Below are 8242 nucleotides of genomic sequence, written 5' to 3' on the forward strand. Positions count from 1 at the left end.
TGGCAATTATTAAAATATGAATTTTATATGTTTACATAAAATACCTCAGCCAGATCTGTGAATTGCAATATTTTGCTGATACACAAGTTTAAAGTTATTAATGAATTCTCATTTTTAGTAAACTTAAGGTTTACTAGAAATGAAAGTTAATGATTATTCTAATATATACCTTTTGATAGCAGGAAAGATAATTTCAGTAAAATATGTTCTTTTGGTATAATATGGTTAATCTGGAATGTCTTTACTTTTAAATATTTAATGATGAAATACTGTATTTAGAATTTGCTAGATCACTTCCTATCCATATGCACAGTTTTCAGCAAGCATTTATGTAAAAATAATACATTGGCCTATTCATTACAATAAACTTCTGTCATTATATTAAGATTCATCCAAAAAGATGTACTAACTGCTTAATGTAAATTAAATTACAAGATTGTGAGGTTCTAATTATGAGAATCTAATCATTGTTAAATTTTTGTGATTAGGAAATAAATATGAAGTGTAATCTTATTGCATGGTTACAAAAAAATGGAAAAACAAAGGACAATTTTGATTTTTATAAATTGTTTCTAAGAAAGTAAACAACTGTAGTACTGAAGTAAATCTTCACTGAGAAATCAATTTTAAATCAAACTGATTTAAAATAAGCTCTGGGGAAAAACTGTCTTTGTATAAAAACATCCAGAAAATTGGTAAAAGAGTGCAAATCTGTGAATTATGAACAATTTTTAGAGATATCAATTTATTATGGAAGTTTAGAAGTGAAATATTTCATTAATCAAATCATTTAGCAATTTAAATAACACAATCCCTGTTTTCACATAGTTTTTAATCTAGATATTTTAAACAAATATTAAGCTATTTGGGTAGTAGTATATAGCAGACTGGGCACAATGAATTGTGTATAGTGGAGTAGGGTGCACTCCCATGATGAATCATAGGACTCCTTGGAGGTGTCACAATAATAATGTTTCCAAAATAACAAAATTTATTGATTGATAATTTTTGTAATCCTGGTATACTACTTTTCGAGGTCTTATATCTTGCAGTTTAAATATTTTTTTTTTTAATGTAAATTTAATATTACCAATGCAATGCTATAATTTTCAGCAGTTGAAATGCGTTTTCAAATATACTGCTGTAGCACTTATTCCTTTGGGTTTATGGATTATATACATAAATATTTTCTTAGCTGTGTCACAGTAGATTCCTGATTATCCAGGAATGTAAGTAAATGAACTTTCTTAAATAATGAGATCCCTGATTAATCCACACACACAAAGTTTCTTTCCATCATGGATTTCTTACATAATGTAGAATAAAAATTTCACTGCATTTTTTTCAGCAATGTCTTGCTCTGTGTAATCAAGTAGACCTTCCACGTGAGACGAAGTGGTGCTATGTGATTTTATTTGTTGGCAAAAAAATCTTCATACTCATGATTTTGATTTGATGTATCCTCATTCATAATGTCTATTTTGTTTCACTTAATATTTCATTAAGTAAAAGCAAATTAAACTTAAACCATTCAACAATTGCTTCTTCATATAAAATTTCAGAACCTTTTACTTGTCATAATTCATTCATGATTTCACATACTCCTTTGTAATTTATTCCTTAATTGTGAATTTCTTTGTCTGTGGGTATTTTCCAAATCAGTTTTTTTTTTTTTTTTTAATTGTAACCAATTTCCATGCTGTTGAAATTTTGTAAATTGGATCAAATTCTGTAATAATTAATTTTCCAAAGCACCAACAAATTACCTTCCTTGACTAATTTAAATAACAAATTTCTTAAGTTAAAAATTTTTAATGACTCCTTGATCCATTAATTGGATCAAGGCTGTTACATTTGGCAGCATGTCAGATTCTAAAATTTCCTCGTTCTAGTGACTAGGAGCATTGTCCAAAAGCAAAATTGCTGTGTGACAAATTAAGTTATTGTAAATGCTATCAGCATGATGGAATAAATTTTGCATCAGAAAGAGAGTTGTTTGAGAACAAGTTCTTTTTTAACATGGTGGGTAAAAGATCTAAATTTATTTTGTACTATAGTAAAACAATTCAAAACCAATGCACACAAGCACTATGTGCAGCCACCTTCAATTGGTATGTGTGTGATTGTTTCCATTACTAGAGTTCTCCCACCTTTATAATGGATTACATGACAGTATTGTATTATGATGGTAATTAATAGGGACATTCAGGTATACAGTATCACTTGTGAATCACACTTTAATGATATACTGAAATTAATCAAACTACTATTTCTTTATTGTAAGAAATTAAAGGTGGTAATGTAGAATGGAAATTAAAATTTATTTTTGAATCAAGGCTTGGTTAATCTGTCACCAAATTAATCAACCCTTCTGATAATTAGCAGTTTACTGTATATAAATTTGTTTGATGCCAATCAAAATGAAGAGGGGGGGGGTGCACCTTGTATTTGCTTTACTGCTTTGCACTGTACAGATAAAGGAATCTTGCATTGAATGGTGGGATTTTAATGTTATGTGTAGCATTATTAGTTAGGTCTGAAGAATGCATTCTGTTCAAAATTACTCATCTTCCTGAATAAAAAAAAAAATGATAGATTTTCTGGTGACTGCAAATGAAATTAGGTTGTGGATTGATCTTATCCTTCAGTTAGGGTATGTATATTATAAATGTCATAAGCAGATGCTGGATATGATATATGCTTATTAAATAACTTAAGGAATTTACAATGTACAAAGGATATAAATTAAATTAAACTAAACTAGATTTCCAATATTTCGGCAACGTCACATTGCCATCTTCACAGGAACTTAAAATAAAGATACGTGCATGCAGGCTCTACACACAGTAAATGAGGACAAAGCAGGAAGCTATTGTTTCTCCTAAAAGTCCTGATGGTGCCCCCCCCCCTAGTGGGCTATGTAGGTATTTTTGACCGTTGGGCTGAAGGTCTTCTGATGTAAGTCTACCAAATTTGGGGCAGTCTCATGCAAGAGACTGCCCCAAATTTTTATGTTTATAATGATGACATATTTACTACTGTTGTCCTCTATTTCACACCAGATAGCCTGAAATGAACTGCCATTTGAATCCCTCCCCCCCCCCCCCCCCCAAGTATACTTCTACTCTTTTTGGCTTTGATTCCTCTGCTGTCATTAGCAAAACTCCTCCCCATCGTGTTCCTTCTGTCCTCCTTGAAGACACCATCTCTTGCATTCTAACCGTCTAAAATTAACTCAAGATGATATATTTTGCATCATGTGATCACTCTCCCACTTATTAACTTCTACATTGCCTGGTCTCCCCCCTCCCTCCCCACAAACATTCAAGTTTCCCTGACTTTGTACTTCTGAACTCTTACTGAACAGCACTTTCTCAAGACTGCTGACACCAAATCCATTTATATGCCAGCCATCCACCTTATATAAATTCTTCCATCAAACTCGCTTCAAAATCTGCACAGACTCATTCACGATCATAGTTCTGTCTCAGCTCGCCTCTATCATACCAACTATAAATATTTAATTTCTTATGCATTAAACTAAATGAGAGAAAATCTATGCAAATGTTTGATAAAATCTGGATTCATTAATTATATAAAATCTGATTTCAATCAATTATAACTAATCATTTATAATTATACTACAGTTCACAATTACACCATAATTCTCCCCCCTTCCCTCTGGAATTTGCACAAACAGTTCTTCATATATAAGAAATTTTTCCTTAGGATTAAAGGTGAGAAACTGTGTTTTTTTTAGATAATTTTTTAGATATAACTCTTAACTATATACCAATTTTTTCGTAATTAAAAGTGTTTGTTTTCAAATTAAATTATATGTTAATTTTGAAAGATTAGGAAAAAAATAATTTCTACATGTCAAAATTGACTTGTTTGTCATTGGTTCATTAAAACTGCTGAACATCACACACACAGGGTTATTTATGCATTTAGTAATATGAATAAAGATATAAACTCTAAAATGTTTTATTTTCAATTGTTTGTGTATTCAACAAATTTGCAGACCTCAGTTTAATTAATGACTGATATACTTAAAAATCTTGTTTAATCTCTGCTTAATGGTTAGTATACTAAATTAATGAGTGATTCGACAAATACTCTAATGACCAATAGTTTTAATTAGCTACTAAATATAACAAATTTAAATTTGAAACATTGATATTAATAAGAATATACAAATAAAAAGTATATGGTAAAATCAGAATGTAAATAAATCATCTAAGTTTAAGAATATTATTTTTTTTTTTACTACAGTTCTTTTTTTCTTCATTTATTACTACTTGAGTGTGAAAAAAAAAATAAAACAGCAGTTGATAATAGTAGTCAATAATTTTTATGCCCATTGTTCTCATTTCTACTACTTCTGTTTTGTAAAATATCTTTTGACAAATTCTGAGGTATGTCATTATCAAGCCTTGAGACCTTAATCAAATACACTAATAAAAGGCAAGTATGGATACCTGGGCAATGCTTATGTCTTTTAGGTACTGCAAGCTTAAGGCACTTCCAATGCTGAGGATTGCATTCTCATAAGCTCTCTGGTCAAAATTTTGAAACTTCCAAAGTTTCTACATATATTTAGCTTTTAAATAATGTTGGATCTTAAATATCCATTATTTCTATATAGCTTTAATTTTTTTTTTTTTTCTGTCAGTCCTACCAAAACGTTTTGAATACTTATAGCATAATACCATGGGTTGGCTCAAGGCAGATAATCTAGAAACCTTGCTCTGAAGACCAAACACCGAACTGTTTCAAGCCATGTTAGGCTTCTAATAAGCAGGAGGATAGTCTCACTGGGTGATGAAAATCATCTTTCACCTAAAAGACTTGCATAGACATACATCCCAATGGGAATTAAACCCATAGCAATAATAGTATAAAACTAACTATAATGCTAAGATATAATAATGGAATTGAATGGACCTTAAATCCTTTGATCATTCTCTTTTTCATCTGCTTTTTCATTTCCAACATGAGTATAAATCAGTCGTTATATGTGCATTTACTATTTTTTATAATAATGTAAGATTATATGTCCAAATACAAGAGCTGTCATGGATATCTTTCAATACACACTTTGACAAATTGTCAACAAATCGACTTTCAATTAATTTTACAACTTGTCTTTAAAAAAAAGTAGCTGCTTTTTAGTATAGTGCATAAATTAGAATTTGATTTTTAACAAAGAACCAATTTATCGTACATTGTGAGATTCTTTTGAATTAAAATACGAATTGTTTTTGTAACTGCTTACTTTGGCAATAGCTTGTCTGATCTATGCAGTCAGAACACTGATTCATTTTAACAAAGAACATTTAAATTCTTATTTAAGAATTAATTTCATATCATGAATAAACTACTAGAGATTTGCAAAACTGAATAATGTCTTTAAAAAGTGACTTTGTTTTTATTTATTCTCTGATTCATTTCCTACTTTACGCATATTATTAATTTGAATTTAAAAGAGCTTTATATATATATGTGCAATCTTTATGATTGCACTGGCATTATAATTAACATTTTTCTGTGGGGAGAGATGTAAATCGGTAAAAAGAAGCAAGCATATAGAATGAAAGGCTGGATACCAATGCTCTGTAGAAAGTTATGTTACTTAAAATTTATAATCGATTCATTGCATAAAGGAAAATATTCAGTGTTTTTTTTATTTTTTTATGAATCCATTTACAACCAAAAGCTAAAAAGATGGTGGTCATCAAGGTATAAATTATCCATAGCCTTAAAGTGGTAAGGGGAAAAAAGCATAGAGGAAATGAAATATTTTTCCTTTCACTTGTCATAACAAGAAAGTCTTGAAGGAACAGAAAAATAAAGAATTACAAATGAAAACATCTTTCATTAGAAGCAGACGACACTTAAGACTATAGCAACCGAATCTAAACTTTCAAAATTCAGTAGTTATCAATTAATGAATTAGTGCATTAATTAGTACATTTACTAATTGGAATGGCAGAATGTCAATATTTGTTTTTGTGTGAATAATACAAACATTTTATTGAAATAAATTTCTTTCAGTGTATCTTGTAAAACAAGAGCCTTAATTACTTTATGTATATTATCCTGTCTTCTTAATACACTGCTTAAACTAATTATTACTTCAGTAAGTAAAGTAATTAAATTTGTTGTTTGTTTTTGAAGTGCTAGGAAATTACTGTGAATATCCTGCTCTAGGAAACATGGAGTTTTTTTTCAGGTTTCCAATCAAATGTCATTTTTAAAATAGAGAATTTAAAATGTGCATTAATTAACAGTTAAAGGAAGGGAAAGATTATTGATTCCCAGTTAAAAATAAGGATATTAATGCTTCCTTATGCCAAACTAAATTTTCAAAATTCCCTGGTGTTCTTGGAGTAAAAATATAGAAGAGACCAACATAGTAATGCTATAAAGAAATTAAAGCTTAATTTACTGTCCCAGGTGTAAGTAGTTTGGTATTAACTACATGCATATTTAGAGGAAATGGAGATAAATTGCAATTTATCTCCTGTTTATAATTCATTATCAGCACTATTATAATTTGCTTTTCTTTTTTAATAGACACTTAAATTTTACTTTTTTTTTCTGTTCTAAGCAAAATGTGAAGATAAGTTAAATTCATTTGGGTTTTGGGAGCTTTCAGTTTTAGCTGGAACACTTGATAATATTGAGGTCTAGTTGACATTTAAAACATTTATAGTACTTTGAATGCTGTTTTAAATAGGAGTGAAATTTCTAAATAAATTAGAATGATAATCTAATTTGATAATTTTTGAAAACTCCACAGAACACATTTGGGACACAATAGGGAGATGCACTGTTAATCGAAATTCCCCTCCAGAAAACAAAGCCTTATTCTTGCACCATCTCTAAAATTAAATACTGTGTGAAACCAAGTGTGTATGCACAAGAGTGAGCAAAAGAAAGTTTTATGTCTTTATAATTATCTTCATGAAATTTTTGTCATGTGTATTTTGTTATTTAGAAATAATGTTGATTAGAATTCACATTCAGTGAAACAATATAAACAGGCATACCTGTGAATCCTTTAGTTGGTTATTATTATGGGCGACTCCAGGGAGTCCTTAGACTCATCGAGGGAGGCCCTAAACATCATGTCCACACAACTATACGACATTCTCACAGTATCTATCGTACCTTGCCTTGAACTTGCTCACTGTTCATAGCACCCACAACAGACTCTGGCAGCTTATTCCATTCATTTACCACTCTAAAAGTAAAGAACCCGCTCTAACACCCTTGCTAACCACACTCTTGCCCAGCTTCCATAGGTGTCACCTAGTTCTCCCACCACCAGTCCTGATCTCAAAAATATCCTCTGAATTAATTCTATATAATCCCTTTAGCAATTTGAATGTCTCAATCATATCTCCCCTTTTCTGCCTATCAACTAATTTCTGCAACCCACAAATCTTCAACCTGTTCTCATAAGGTTCATTCCATAGACCTGCTATCATCTTGGTCACTCGCCTCTGGATCCTCTCCTCCTCCCCATCAAGAAGAAACCTAGGTGACCAAATCTGGGCACAGTAGTTGAGATGAGGTCTTATCAAGGCTCGGTACAGAGGTACAATAACTTGATTGTCTCTGATTGTCAAAGTATTTTTCAACAACCAATGAGTTGATGAGCATGTTAGCAGATGAGTGAGTTTTCAGATAACAAGTAATTTTTCTTTTCTGTAGGGCCAGTGTAATAAATCAGAGGTAAGGTTCCTACTTTTTTTAATCAAAATAACAAAAGTGTCACTTTAATGTTATATGAACTGTAGCTTTAAATTGTACACTCCTTGAGGGTATGTGTATGTATATATATCAGGAATTTGATCGTGAATGATGGATTTAAAATACATATATCCATTTTTACCAGCAATAAGTTACAACTTCAAAGACTTTTCTTTTCCAGAAGAAACATCACCATCATTGTATTTAATTTTTTCAGATGTTATATACTAGCATAGTTTTAGCAGTACAGAGAGGAAGAGGTAGGTTAGTTGATTGGGGATTTATTGGCACAAGGATAGAAAGGTCAATTGGCTATCCTTGAACAGTTTATTTATTAAGTATAATTTTGTATGTCACTGTTCCTGGATTGTATCTGAAGGTTATAGCATACAAACTGATTTATGGGCTAGGATTTGATAAATGATATTTCTTCATTATTATATAACTGGATTCCATGTATTATAAAGTGCGTATAATGCCA

The sequence above is a fragment of the Typopeltis vanoorti genome, chromosome 11 (assembly GCF_054136105.1).
Source record: "Typopeltis vanoorti isolate ZY-2024b chromosome 11, IOZ_Tvanoo_1.0, whole genome shotgun sequence".
Taxonomy (NCBI): domain Eukaryota; kingdom Metazoa; phylum Arthropoda; class Arachnida; order Uropygi; family Thelyphonidae; genus Typopeltis; species Typopeltis vanoorti.